At 48.3% G+C, this 14,324-nt stretch overlaps 1 long non-coding RNA gene across 1 annotated transcript; it reads left to right on the forward strand.

Moving 5' to 3' along the window:
* Positions 1–5,480: 5,480 nt before the first annotated feature.
* On the forward strand, positions 5,481–8,441 carry LOC144172734 (uncharacterized). The gene is made up of 3 exons (XR_013323089.1): positions 5,481–5,684; positions 6,361–6,536; positions 7,727–8,441. It is a non-coding gene; the product is annotated as an uncharacterized LOC144172734 (long non-coding RNA).
* Positions 8,442–14,324: the final 5,883 nt, after the last annotated feature.

Consider the following 14,324-nt stretch of genomic DNA (forward strand, 5'->3'; position numbering starts at 1 on the left):
AAGACTTTTATACTGATAAGAAGTCGGTGGGCATGCGGGAGGGTTTATGAGCCAGCGTGTGGAGTTCACCGCCTTAACCAGTTTGTTCCTTACAAAAACAATGTGGCGCCCTCTATTCAATCGCCGTGCGGTAGAGTTACGATGTGTGGCAGACGGGGCAGACCTGGCAGACCTGAACCTGCACCTGAAAGGGGTTGCGCATGTTCGCCCTTGTCGGCCCATTGTGCGGTAGAGTTACGATGTGTGGCAGACGGGGCAGACCTGGCAGACCTGAACCTGCACCTGAAAGGGGTTGCGCATGTTCGCCCTTGTCGGCCCATTGTTCTACATGCGGCTGCACCCCCGCATTACGTCGGACGAGTATCGAGTTCTCGCCCGATAATTCCGCGAAAAAAAATAGCAGAGGAATTATCTATTTGCCAGTATATCTTTCCGATTCTATAAGCACCCTGTCGATACGTTGCGTCTCTGGACTGCGCGTGGTTGTACCAGGATGACAATTAATCTTTGTACTTATCCCTAGGTAGCACGCACACTCCTGAGCGTTCTTTTTTCGTCTGCATAAAATATTCAGTCGTCAACCGGCGTTGTCTTGCGCAATACCTCCTCCTTGTTTCTATCGTCTCCTGCGCTCTTTAAGTGTAAATACCAACCAACTTGCCTCGTAAAGTTCCGAAAGTATGTGGCCAGCGCCAACGTGCTTATTACTCGATGGTTTGACCATCTTCCTCTCTAGTGGGGCAGATAAAAGGGAAGTCAGAGGATTAGTGTTCACTGTAGCGGCAGCAGCATCGCACTCACATCATTTCTGCTTAAGCACGACCATATCTGCGCCCCTCGCGTCCGCTCGGCGCAATGTTGGCGCCTGTTGGCTCGAAGCATGAATGGTGTTGGGGAAATTCTAAATTTGTGATTTTGCAAGCTTAATGAACACGCCAGTTACGACCTCGTTCAGGCAAATTTCTGCCCCGCAACGCGTAGGTCAAGGTCCAGCATTTAAGCATACTATATTCGCATTCGCAAGACACAAAGAAACCGCGGCGGTTTGTGTATTGTATTTGACGTGTCTCAGCAGCAAGTGGGCTTTACCATAAACAGTGTCGTCGCCAAAGTTACCTAAGTAACGCACACAACAGAATCGACTGTTGGCCTAGTTGCTTTCTGCCAATCGCTCAACAGCGCTTGAAGCCGAGGTCGATAGAAAAGGCCGTCATGTGTCCGCTCTTGTACGTCCTCCACTTCAAGTGCTGTTCTACAAGGCGTGTAAACTAGAGCCATTTAAAGGCCCCTTACTGATGATAACCGATAGAGCAAGTTATTTTTAATATATACCACGCCAGAGCACTTCGCATCATAAGAAACACGGCGGTCGCGACCACGAGAACTTCGCAAATTTAACGGCGACGAGGCGTTAGCCACTGAGCCACGTAAATCGGCATATTATTGCTCCTGGCCAACATTTCATTCAGACGGGAACGCAAACTTTCTGCCGCACCTCAGGCTGCATCTACAGTCGAAAGCTTTACGACAGTAGACACGGGAGCGTGTGCCGCTCAATACATGCAGAGCGCTCTGGTGAGAGGCTGGCGTGCTCTCGCAGTTCGTGCAGTTGGCGGGCGCACTCAGTCAGTCAGTAATTTTTATTGATGGGGAAGGGGAGGGGGGAAGGGAAAGGTGGGGCTAGAGAAATTAATGGAGCCCTCCTCCCAGGGCCCCAGTTTCAGCTGCCCCGATGTTTGCTCTAGCGCTTTGTCTCGCGGCTACCTGCTGCATTAGTCACGTAACGGAGGATAGCACATTTTTTATCACCCGATCGGGCAGCGAAAAGCAAACGTTTTAATGCGTTCGCTCCGTTTCGCGTTTGATAAAAAAGCCCCTCATCGGCACATGTATTCCCTGGAATCGTTTCCAGATATCTAACGTGGCCACCGTCGCAGACAACAGCGCAATGAACCGTTGTCAGGGAGTGGGTCCGCGAAATGTATACGAACTACGACAGTTCGCCATGTCATCGTTAGACCGGTGTACACGTACTTAGCGACACGCGCTCCCGTGTTTACTGTCGTAAAGCTTTCGACTGTACCAGTCAGCCTTCGTGCCATCTGTGAGGCGCAGTGATATCAACGCGCATTTGATCCTTGGTCAAATATTTGGTTGTCATAGTGGCCGTCAGACAATGAAAGGGCCACAGGCCTCGCTGACGGCCGCATGCTCAACCACGTCGACACGAGGCACCTGGAGTGTTTTGGCGGGCGCACAGACGATAACGGAATAATCGCCACAGAGAAGAATGGAAGAACAGATACGTCTTTGTCGGACGTATACAGCAGAGTTGTATGTGGTATTGCGAAAAAATATTTAGTCGAGCTAGGTCAAGAGCGCTAAAAACAGGATTAATAGGGCCATGCAGACAAAACGCAAGTTTGGTTCACTCGAAAGGTTGCCTTATTAGAATCCTACTGACACCACTTTAAACGTAAAGAGAGAGAGAGAGAGAGAATAACTTTAATGAAGACCAGCAATGTTAGCCGAGCCGTAGGGCTGGCTTGCTACGCTAGATAAGAGAAGAAAAACAAAAAGAAAAAAAGAAAATGGGTCCCAGTCAGGCTGCACGTGCAATCAAAGCTCTCTTCGAGTTTCTTCGGAGCACAGAACTGGACAGAGTTTTGTGATAGAAAATTTTGGCCACATCAAAGGACATCTTTTTGTTTTTAACGTAAACTTCGCTCAAATAAGCTATATAATTACGAAAAAAGGGAATGGCCATGCGACCCACTTGCTCATTTCCCGCAACAGAACCTATGATGTCATATGTTCCACCTCTGCGATTGGCTGATGCCGGCAAAAGCCAACGCAAATTAGGCAGGGCTTATGAGCTTGCCGAACAAGCTATTTGCGCTTAAATTTAAGGCACATTCGTTTTATAGCAGTAAGAATGGTGGGGTGAAAAGTGTAAGTTACGAAAGTACACGTAAACACAGGAGTAGCGATGCGTACTGCCGTTGGTACTGGTTCACTAGGTGCACTATGCTCGTTTTAGCTGCACAGCCCTGCGGCGCTTCGGGGTTGTCTCAGACAGGGTGTCGAACCGGAACCGGAACCGAACCGAAAACCAGAACCCAACCCGAATTTTTGCCCGGAACCAGAACCGAATCAAGCTCGTATTATTTCCGCCATTTTGAAACTGAAACCGAACGGGAACGAATCGAAGGAACCGTTCCGAACCAGTTCCGGGGGGTTGAAAACTGTAATTTCTAGTTTTTGATTACGGTGGTCTACCTTGTGCCTGAATATATTTTTACCGTAAAAGAGGGGTAATGCGGGCCGGTTGGTACATATTGCTTAAAGGGAAGAACAGCGCTAAATACAGGACAAAAGGGAAGACTAGACACACGCAGCGCTGCGTGTGTCTAGTCTCTTATTTATTTATTTATTTATTTATTTATTTATTTATTTATTTATTTATTTATTTATCTATCTATCTATTTATTTATTTATTTATTTATTTGTTTGTTTATTTGTTTGTTTGTTTGTTTGTTTGTTTGTTTGTTTGTTTGTTTGTTTGTTTGTTTGTTTGTTTGTTTGTTTGTTTGTTTGTTTGTTTGTTTGTTTGTTTGTTTTAGTCCACAGACCCTCATGTTTTCGTTCCTTCATATGGCGTAGCATGCTAAGCGATATGGCTCGGCTAACCTCGCTTTTACCATTAAATGCATTCTCTCTCTCTCTCTCTCGCCCCTTTTGTCCTGCCTTGAGCGGTGTTTTTCTCTTTAATAAATACTTTTACCACTCGCCCGACAGCACCACCAAATATTATGCATAGTCTGTAGTCCCACAACCCATCAGTTTTTTTTCTTCCTATTGTTACCCTCAATTTAATGGAAAGCTGTCCCTGTATACTATCAGTTTGTGTTATGTACTGCCCACTTCCCCCAATTTTCTTTTCCATTTAGAATACGTTCAGCGTGAACGTATGTTCCGAGGCAAGATATCATGACTTATTCATCGTGGTTCCCATGTACATGGTGTTTTATATTCTGCAAAGTTTTCGATGTGTTGTTAATTCTAATGCATTCCTGCCCCCCTGTGAAGGCCTTCAGGGACATCACCAACTACTGGAGTGTTGTAAGCTCAGCTAGTTGGTACTGCTCCCTGATGGCTAACACCGCAAAAAACTGGGCGAAGACACGAAAGGGGAGGACACAAACAAGCGCTGTTGTTACTCTGAAATTCTCATGCACTGCTCTTAAAGCCTACTCACAAAACATACATTCCGGTTAAAGGACGCACTGGTCCTCTTCATCCGACAAAAGCAATTTCAGGTCATTGTTCACCAGGTAATCCACCATACCGTTCCAGTTGAAGCGTTTTGCGGGCCTAGCTGTTGACCGCACGACGGCATCCATCGCTCTTCCATTGGCATGCATCGAAGAGCGAGAAAGCTCCGCTTTAAAAATAAATTGGCGAATACAACGCGTATGCGGGAATCGAAGTAACGTGAAGCTTTCATCGTGGCTTACCTAAGTCGAAATGACTGTGCGTGTGACATTTTTTTAGTGTAATTCAGATTGTCATGGTTGATTATTCAGAACAATGAGCCGTGACGAGTGCGCCAAGAAATACGAGATCTGAGAATATGCGATCGAAGTTACAGTCACCCTGGCAAAGAGACATCACCATCTCCAAGTTCACAGAACATCATGAAAGTGTTTCCCCAAGGGTATTATACGAGTATTCCACGTAACCTGCCCTATATTTCATAAATATTACGCGTCCGTATTTTTGCCCCAATACTGCGTTTTGACGCTACACCACTAGGCATCCAGGGTATGCGGGAAAGCCGCAACTGGTGATGCACCAAATTACCAGAAATGAGCAGAAAATTCTGATGGGAAAATCTGGTGGAGTCCATACCAGGTAAGTTATGATTCTTGCATGTAGGAGTCTACCCCGAATTCATAGACCTATCTTAAACTTAAGCAGCGAGCGTACTTCATGAAGTCCGCTCCAAGACAGCAGGCGGCTTGAACGGGTCTAAGACGACCTTCGCGTTTCATAGACGTTGGAGCGAGCTTGCTTCATCAAGTCAGGGGGCGACTTGAGCGGGGCGGCGACGGACGCGGCTGGGATCGAGAGTAACCGGAAATTATTTCGTTTAAGATGCAAATCAAGGTCATAAAACAGTCCCTTTAACTAAAAACCACCCATAGTAATTGTTAACAATGGTCTGTTTAAGCAAATAGCAATCCCCAATCATCTACAGTCAAAGCATAACGCGTGTTTCAGACATTATTGAATGTGATCTGGCAACCCGGGCACTCGCAACCGAGCCGCATCGGCGTTCTCGACAGCGTTTCGTTGGTTTCATGTTCGTTTCTTCGTATTTTTGTGCGTGCGCAGCAAAAGGATCTAAGAAATGCGCAGAAAAGTTGCACCAAGGTTCACAGAAGGTGAAAAGACTCTTCTTGTGTTGGTTTTAAAGACGCGGCGAAGAAAATTATAGCGCAAGGACGACGTATCTTCCGTTGCAGCGAAAGCTTCCCAGTGGCGAGATGTTGCTACGGAATTTTAACTCCGTCTTTGGTGTCACAAAACGCGACGCGGCAGGACTGAACAATGCTGGAACAACATGAAGCAGAAGTGGAACGAGGAATGGTTCCGCGGAAAGCGAGAGGAATTGAAGGCCGGTAAGTAACACGTTCGCAATTTCGTTGAAAGACCCTAGCATTGCGCTACCGATAGATGTTACTGCCGTAGCGCCTTACGTTCGAAAGCTGCTTCTTTCACGCGTCCTGCTGTGATTTTTTTCTTGTGTTAAAAGAACTTTGCCGGTTCTTAAGGGCCGCGGATGTTATGTCATCCCTGTTTCGTTCTTGGATATAATAATAATCCGTTTCAACGTAGCCGAATTTTGAATCTCAAGCCTTTCAAAATAAAAAACCTCCCCTCAACAAGGATATACAAAATTTAGTAACCGAACCTGTAGTGTACCGCGCATCATGTGCACAAAGGAAATGTGTGCCAGCCAGATTCAGCTTCTGAACCGACAAATAATCTGTCCACATCCAGGTACTGAGAGCTTATCGGCAGTACTGTGAAACCCCAGCATACTGCAGTACGGGGAGGCCTGCCCTAGCTATAGCACAGCAGCCTTAAAGTGAAGCTTTCATTTTCACATTTCAACTACTGTCTACTATAGTTTGAAAGAGAAGTCAAAATGTGACCACAGAAGCACAGGTATATGTGTGTGTGCGTGTGACTATTTTCACTGGAATGCTGCTGTTAGAGCCATTTCAGTGCTCACATTCACTCCAGCCTTTTTTTTTTTTTTTTACTGACCGTGTGTTACGCATTGCTTTCTAGGGGGAGGACCACTACCTCGACCCATGTCGCCGACCATGGAGATGGTTGGCATACGGCCTGAAAACAAGAATTACTTGGTCGGAACACGCCACCTGCTGCCTGTGCAGAGTCGACTGGTCCTACAGTTGGTGCAGGCAATGGTGGACAGCACCAGGGACACCGTGTTTATGCCACAGGTCGGTAAAAAAAAACTGTCCAACATCTCTGAGCTGCAGTGCAGTGAGGGCTCGTGGTTGAATTAATTAGCTTTGGTTTCTAAACAGGGGCCTAATCACGTGTGAATCCATTTTGCCGCAGAAGAAAGAAAAAGCAGTGGCCATCCGCATTTTTTAGCATGCAGGTTTAATGCAGGCTGCTGCAGCCTGTTTTCTGGTTGAGGCTGAAAAATGAAAGGTCAGCTCATGTTAAAGGGGCCGTGAAGACAAAATTAAAGTTTGGTTGACTGGAAAGATTGCCTCGTTAGAATAACACTGCACAAATTTTAACACAGACTTGACTCAAATAAATGAAATAATGAGGAAAACAGATGATGGGTTTGCAATACCCTAGCTACTTTTCCGCACTGAACTGACGACGTATTATTGGCAGCTCGCTGCAATTCGCTGAGGCCGACAAAATCCGATGCAAAGTACAAAGCTTGCAGAACAAGATCTCTGCATTTACATTTAGTGCACATGCTTTTTATAGCAGTAGCAAGTGTTGGGTAAACAGTAGAAGTTACAAGTGAATACATAAACATAGAAGAAAGGTGTATTTTGTCTTAATGGCCCCTTTGAAGACCCCCAGGTGGTCTAAATTCTTAGTTATCCACTACGGTGCGTCTCGTAATCACCTCAGTTGCACTTCGGTGTAACGATGGAGTGACGTGTCCTGCACACCAGCCTCACGTGTGGCATACTGCTCTCTAATAGACATTGCACACACACCAGGACGCAGTGTTGAAAACCCAAAGACTGCTTTACTTTAATTTTTTTGTCTTTTGGTGCGAATTACTTGGAAAAGCAGGCTGGCGACACGTCACGCCGCGGCTACCCCACAAACATAGTTCTCCGCAGCTACAGTGCGCACCTTTTTTACTTGCATGCCATCACATTTACCTGTCACATGGCACGCTCTAAGCTAACTCTAAGTTTTGCCCCAGGCCATGTGCTGAAAAAACGGAGTGGTAACTCACATGGCCCCTTTAATTCCCCGTACATACTCAAATGGCTGTGTAAAGAGTAAGGCAGCCAATTTGTGTATCGTGGAATAGGCAGTGGCGTCACCTTTGCCTTGAAAGGAAGATCACCTCCACCTACCCTTCCGTGCACTCACATATCGCATAAGATTTCACATTCAACAGATATAGTTTGCTTGTTCATTTCAGATGACTCATCCAAGCCAGACTCATCTCCAGGGGAAACATGGGCTGTGACAGCGCAAGACGACAGTCTACCACGAGAGTCTCTTTGGGAGCCAAGTCTGGTGGCGGCAGCTACAGCTTCCGCAGCCGGCAGTTGCAGCGGCAGTGATGCAGCAGCGCCCGCTACGGAGGCCGCAGGGCATCCGAACAGTCATATGGCTCTCCTCGAGTGAAAGCTCTGGGCTGACGATAACACGAGGGTGGAGCTCCTGCAGGAGGAGCACAACCTGCACCTTCTGCTGATAAGGAGGTGCACCTGAGAAAATACAGCTAGAGGACCAGCTGATAAACCAGCAAAAAGAGCTTGAGTTAGAGCTCCTGAGTATAAAATTAAGCGTGAGAAAACTTTGCTCGCCCAGGCTTTGGAGTGAGAATTTGACAGGAGCCCGTGTAGTCGGGATGAAGGGAGAGAGAATTTTATCGTATTGCGAGCAGGAGGATGTTGTCAGGGCCTTGTCCTTTCTGGAGTGGTGTTTCTTGTTGGACTGTGTTGGACACCAGCCGAAGAACTTTTAAAAACAAACGACATTTTGGATTTTCTAGAGTTTTGTTGTCCATAGGCAAACCAAAACGTGTTTGTCTTTGAAAGGTTTGGATCTCTTGTTTTGCCAGTGTTTTTTTAATTTTTATGGCCAAGGCTTTGCAACAGAAATAATAAAAGTATGTGTAAGCTCTGTGATTTCAGTGTGCTGCCTTTATTTGACAAATGTGGCTATTAGAGCTTTTAGGAGTACTTGAACAAAACCAAATGCCTTCGTACAGGCATTTTGTTACTGGTCTGGTATTTTTCTTTGCACACTCTAGTGGCAGCTTTTTTGCACTAGGGGCAACAAGAATGGCGAGCAATTTAGAATAAAATACAGAAATACTTAGCGGACAGGGAACTACTTGCTTGATTCGAATTGAAACGTGGATGTTCATGTACGTGCGTTGCAGTGATGTTTGCTGCTTGAGCAACATCAGCGTTTTGTGAATATGTGCCTCCCCAGCTCACAGTATTGAATCTACGTAGGAGTCGCTGCCCAAGTTCAGTCATCAATATCCACTTTTATCATGCATCAAGCTAACAAACCCCACAAGAAGGCTATAGCAGGATAATGCAATTCACAAGAAAATAACGGTTTGAGGAACATGTGAAAATCACACGATATCAGTGATGGAGTTTGCGGCCAGCCAACCCGGTTGTTGCAAAAACATTTATTTAAGCCGATTAAAATCAAGTAAATGTGGGTGGCCTCTTTAGTTCAGCAAGCCAAGAACAATCACTGCTGTTCTAGCCCGAAGATGAAGCGTTCCCCAGTCTTTACGTGACAGCTATTCAGGCGGCAAAAGAAAAAAAAAAGAGTGACACCGAAGCATTCCCCACAATTTCTTTTCGGCTTGCTTAAAAAGTAGCACTTCAGTGCGGTCTCCACATAACTGTGTGTAACATCAGGCTATTCGTTATAATTGTTCAAGAAATTACCACCCGTTTATCTCAGCGAGCACGTCGTAACTGGTAAGTGTGGGTTGGCGTCCCCAGATGACGGAGTGGAGACTATAGCCAGCAACTCGCACGGCCCGTGTCGTCACTGGGACTGGACTAGTGCTGTAGTACACGGTCGACAAAAGCCATTTTCAACAAACATGACTGTGTAATTGTATTGGGCCCTAGGTTCCATTGGATGTGCTGCCTGAATGCTAGCATGCAGTTAACACGCCAACTATGCTGTTTGGTTACCTCACAAATGACCTTACTGATTACACTGTAGAGTAAAAAAAATTGGAGCTGCAATAACTCTTTGTGCATGTGAGACCACTTTTGGGGCCAGAAGAACTGGGTGTAACTGAAGGCCAGTCCTTTAATGCAAAACAAAGATGTATGCTGTATACATGGTCCCTCTCAAGGAGAAACTTGCGCACTATAACCTGCACAACATTCCCTTTTCGCTGGATTTACTGTGTAGACCAAAAACACTGTTAACAATCACACAATGTTGCAACAAAGAGAAAAAACAACACCAGGAAATGTTCAAACTAACCACGTGAAGCCACTATCGGGAGGGATGCGACAAGGTATACTCGGTGACAAGTTCAAGGGATACCGAAGCGCAAAAGCAAGTTGGCTGATATCAGTCATCAGAGGGCCGTGAATGGCAATAATACTATTTGCAGCACTACCTCGACGCGACCGGGAAGTGCACCAGCCGCTCAAACAGTGGCTTTTTTCCGATCAGCTCCGTCACCCTCTTTACGGTGTGGCACACAGTAGGTTTCACCAGTCTCCCGTAGCTGCTTGAAAGGAGCCGGCGCCGTAAAAACTGGCGAAAACGGAGGGTCAGCATCAGCTGCTGCAGTGTAGGCAGTGGCAGTCCCCGGCGATCATCGTACACCGCCTTTGGTGGCCGCTCAACGAACTGCAGCGGTATTTTCGGCTTTTCGTCGATTACGCGTCACCAAACACAACATCAGTGGCACGACACACTGCCCCGAAGCCGGCGATCCATCGCGCAACGTCGCGCCGCTGCCGCTGCCGCTACCGGTGCCGAGCCGCCATGTTGGAATAACGAAGCGACGAAGTTGCCTTCAAGTTCGGCTTTTCGTCGTATACGCGTCACCAAACACAACATCAGTGGCACGACAGACTGCCTCGAAGCCGGCGATCCATCGCGCAACGTCGCGCCGCTACCGCTGCCGAGGCGCCATGTTGGAATAACGAAGCGACGAAGTTGACTTCAAGCCTTCAAGGTAGCTACGAAGCAGACTTGAATTTCGGCCGACCAAGATCAGTCGAAGTACGGTTGAAGTGCGATCGAAGAGCGGGTTGGGTCTATGAATTGAGGGAAGCCGACTTAGACGGCGGCAAGTTAAGCTCGGTTTAAGTTGAGAAGAAGATACATCTATGAATTCGGGGGTAAGGATACAAGTAGGCGCCTAAGGTTCACTGACGCTTCGTGAGTGTTGGATGCAGTGTGGGGACCGTTGTTCTATCGAGCCTGTCACCGATAATTGTGTAATTTCTTGGAAGGTTGTGCGAGCAATGTGGGTTCCGGCGTCTCCTCCGCGGCCTGGTGGGCGAGATCTTGGGCCTTAGGAAAGGGGCGTGTTCGCTGCCTCTCATGGAGGAGTGCTCCGGGGTCACCCAATCAAGACCTCTCTGTCCGGCGTCTTGTTTGTTTGTTTGTTTGTTGTAGTTTTTTTCGGATGCTAGGGTCCTGGGTGTCACCCAGCCCGATATGAAGCTACTTCATGCCTCGTATGAATCCGTGACTATGGTGGCAGTTTTAAGTGTAGAGCACTTTAGGGGCTCGCCTTGTCGTCGTAACTCACTCGCTGGACCCAAGTAGATCCACACGGCGCTCCGTCGCAGCGGCTGCCGTAGCGGCGTCCCACCGAGGCTTCGAAAGCCAAGCGGTTTATATAGACATAAGCCTTCGAAACTCGTGAACTGCTGGCGCTTGTAATACATCTCCCCGTTGTATAGCGCAAAGAAAACTTGCGGTGCATTTGAGGCAAAACATGCGTAATTAACCGGCAGCGCCCGCGTTCATTTAGTTAGGAACGCTCGTGATTTTTCGATAGTAAGCGAAAAAAGTGGCACAGCAACCCCAGCATGTGCGGGAGGAAAAGCAAGCACAAAAAGAACAGTACAGAACTATTATAGCATTTCGAGACCATGATAAAAAAAAAACTCAATATTTAAATCCAGACATAATCTTCCTAGCAATGCATTTGTGCCTGTAGGTGCTGCCGACTTTAAAAAAATAGATGTACGGTTGGTTTTTGTAATCTGGCTTCTCCACATTGCGTGTTGTACAGTGAAGCATGCCCATCTGCGGAAGGAGCATAATTACAGAAAATTTCCCCGCATTTCCCCGAGGGGAAGAATGTGAAAGTGCGAATGCATGAGTTGAATTTGCGCGGTTCGGTAATGTTCGCGAAAGATAGATCACACACACACACACAACTACAAAGAAAGAAAGATGCATTTATTCATAGACACCTATTTGTGTTGTCGTTGTACTTGATTGCTAGAGCGGATCTCAGCTTTGAAATTTCGTGTCAGTACTCCTTTAAGCGGGTGCATTAGCCCTTCTCACGCCCGATTCCTGGCCAATCCCCCACGTGGGTATGTGCCATGTCAGCGGCCAGGCAGCGCGCGCCCATCTCCCCCCGTTGCCAAGGAAGACGAGGAGCGCGCGCACCCGCAGCTGTTGCTATGTGGACGGACGGCGGTCACCGGAATTCATGGTCGCTTATAAAGTGCATTCGCACTTAAAAACTGCCGTAACTCTTGTTGCTGCAAGCATTCCGAAACAAATTTCGAGACAATGAGCCGCTAAGAGGACTGTAGCAGTCCTCCGAGAAGTTGCATTTACTTTTCGTGATTGGTTTGTTCACAGTGAAGTCGTAAACATCACGAAATTACTGTCTGCTGTCAATACATAATTTTCTACGGGGGGAGTATAGTTACGAAAAACGGTTGTAACTGTTGTTACGCCGGAACCTTCCTGAAACCAATTACGTGGCAATTAGCCGCTAAGACGACTCTAAGATTACGCACCACAGCTCCGTTGGTCATCCGTCTTCACAGAGTGGGATGGCACTGAATTATTTCTCTTCTCGCCATGTATTAAACCAAGTAACAAAGAAAGCTGGGAATGTTGGTAAGGGGTCATGGCGAAAGGAAGCGTCATCAACTTCATCAATGAAACGTCATCACCAATGAACTTTATCAATGAAGCATCATCATCGATGAAGCATGACCTTAATTTCGTCACCGTGACAAAAAGACGCGCGAAATCGTGGAGGCAGCTCAAATCGCGAAAATGGGTGACAAGTGTGTAAATGCGCCCTCCATATACCAATCTTGAAGTTGACTATCTTGATGTTACTTAACCGAAGGTTCGCTTTTGCCTGGCCCAAGTGATGCAGTATCTTATTTTGTGTGTTATCTCTTTTCTTCGTCTATATATTTTCGTGTTTTTTTTTTTCAATAATAGTTTAGTTGATAGTAGCGCTTCGTGGGGCAGTGCTGGCAGCAGCACCTCGGCCCTCACTTGCAAGAACCGAGCCATCTGCGTATACCAGAAGTTGTCCCGGCGGTTCCAGGTCTATGAGGGCAGCAGCTTCCTGGCGATTTCCCGACCTCTGGCAGTCTCGCCCGGGACTTAACTCCTGGCCGCGTGATGTGACGTCTAGGGGTACGGCTGCAGGTGGCGGTGAGGGCAGAAGGCACACCCTGTGAGGGTCTTCAACATAGTCTTCAAATAGAGCGGCCATGCTTCCCATGCGGGATTGGCCTCTCGAGCGAAGCCTGGTCACCCCGAGGTGCTCGGTGCAGATGCCCCACATGCCGCAGCGCTGTCTGCGTGGCGAGCAGAGGGATGGGCCAGCTTCCGGTTTCCGCCAGGGTGCTGGCCAATGGGCAGTCTCTTGGGAGGCCGACGCAGCGCCGAAGGGCCTTTCGATGAGCTAGCTCCACGGTCTTCCACTGAGCGTCCCTGAGGTTCACCAGGGGGAGTGCGTAAAGAACCCGCGAGACAGCGCACGCTTCGCAGATCCGGAGCGCCCACTGGTGCGAGCACCCTACACCCAAGTGTCAGGAGCTGGTTATTTGCCCTAATGGTGCGGGTCATCTGGTCCAGTTGTGCCTCAACGGCAGTCCTCCATGAGAGGGTTTCGTCGATCGCCAGGCCGAGGTAGACGAATTTGCTTCGCCAGGGGAGGGGTCTGCCGTTGAGATGCAGTGGATCAGTGCGTCGGGCTAGGGCTGGGCGCGTATGGATCGCGATGGCCTCCGTTTTGGCCTCGGAGAGTCGAAGTCCCTAACTCTTCAAATGGTTCGCAACTGCGTCGAGGGTCGCGTGTAGGGCCGTGCGTACCCGCCTACCGACTTTGGTGGGACCCAGGGTCCAGAGTGTCACGTCGTTGGCATAGATGGCCACTTCTATCGGGTACTCCAGAGATTCCGGAAGACGGCTACGAAGGTCCGCCATGGCAAGGTTGAAGAGAAGTTGGCTCAGGACACTCCTTTGCGGGACACCCGTCCCCACTCCGCGCGGGGCGCTGAGGGTCTTGCCGGCGCGTACACGCAGTGTACGGTCTCTGAAAAAGCCAATGACGTAATCACTGGGCCTCCCCTCTACTCCCAGGCGGTCAAGGGCACCGTGGATGGTCTGGTGCGGTAGCACGTCAAAAGCTGACTTGACGTCCAGGAGCAGCAGGTACGCCCCCTCTTTCTCGTGTCGGGCCTGCTTTAGGAACGACACCACATCTGCGGGGGTGTCAGCGGTGCAGCGGGACCTTCGAAAGCCCCTCTGCTTTTCGTCAAGAGCATCTCGTAGGCTTGTAAGCCATTCCAGTCTGTCCAGGACCACCGTGTCCATGAGCCTCCCCACCGCTGAGGTCAAAGAGATGGGGCGATACGAGAAAGGCTCGCTCGATGGTTTTCCAGCCTTCAGCACTGCTGTCACGATAGCCACCCTCCAGTCTTCAGGGTTGGTGCCGATCCTCCAGACATGGTTGAAGAAGTCCAGTAGGCGCAGCTCCTGGTCGGTGTCGAGGTTTCGCAGCATGTCAG

Source organism: Haemaphysalis longicornis, unplaced genomic scaffold (genome assembly GCF_048455015.1).
Source record: "Haemaphysalis longicornis isolate Haplotype H1 unplaced genomic scaffold, Haemaphysalis longicornis Haplotype H1 scaffold_256, whole genome shotgun sequence".
Classification (NCBI taxonomy): domain Eukaryota; kingdom Metazoa; phylum Arthropoda; class Arachnida; order Ixodida; family Ixodidae; genus Haemaphysalis; species Haemaphysalis longicornis.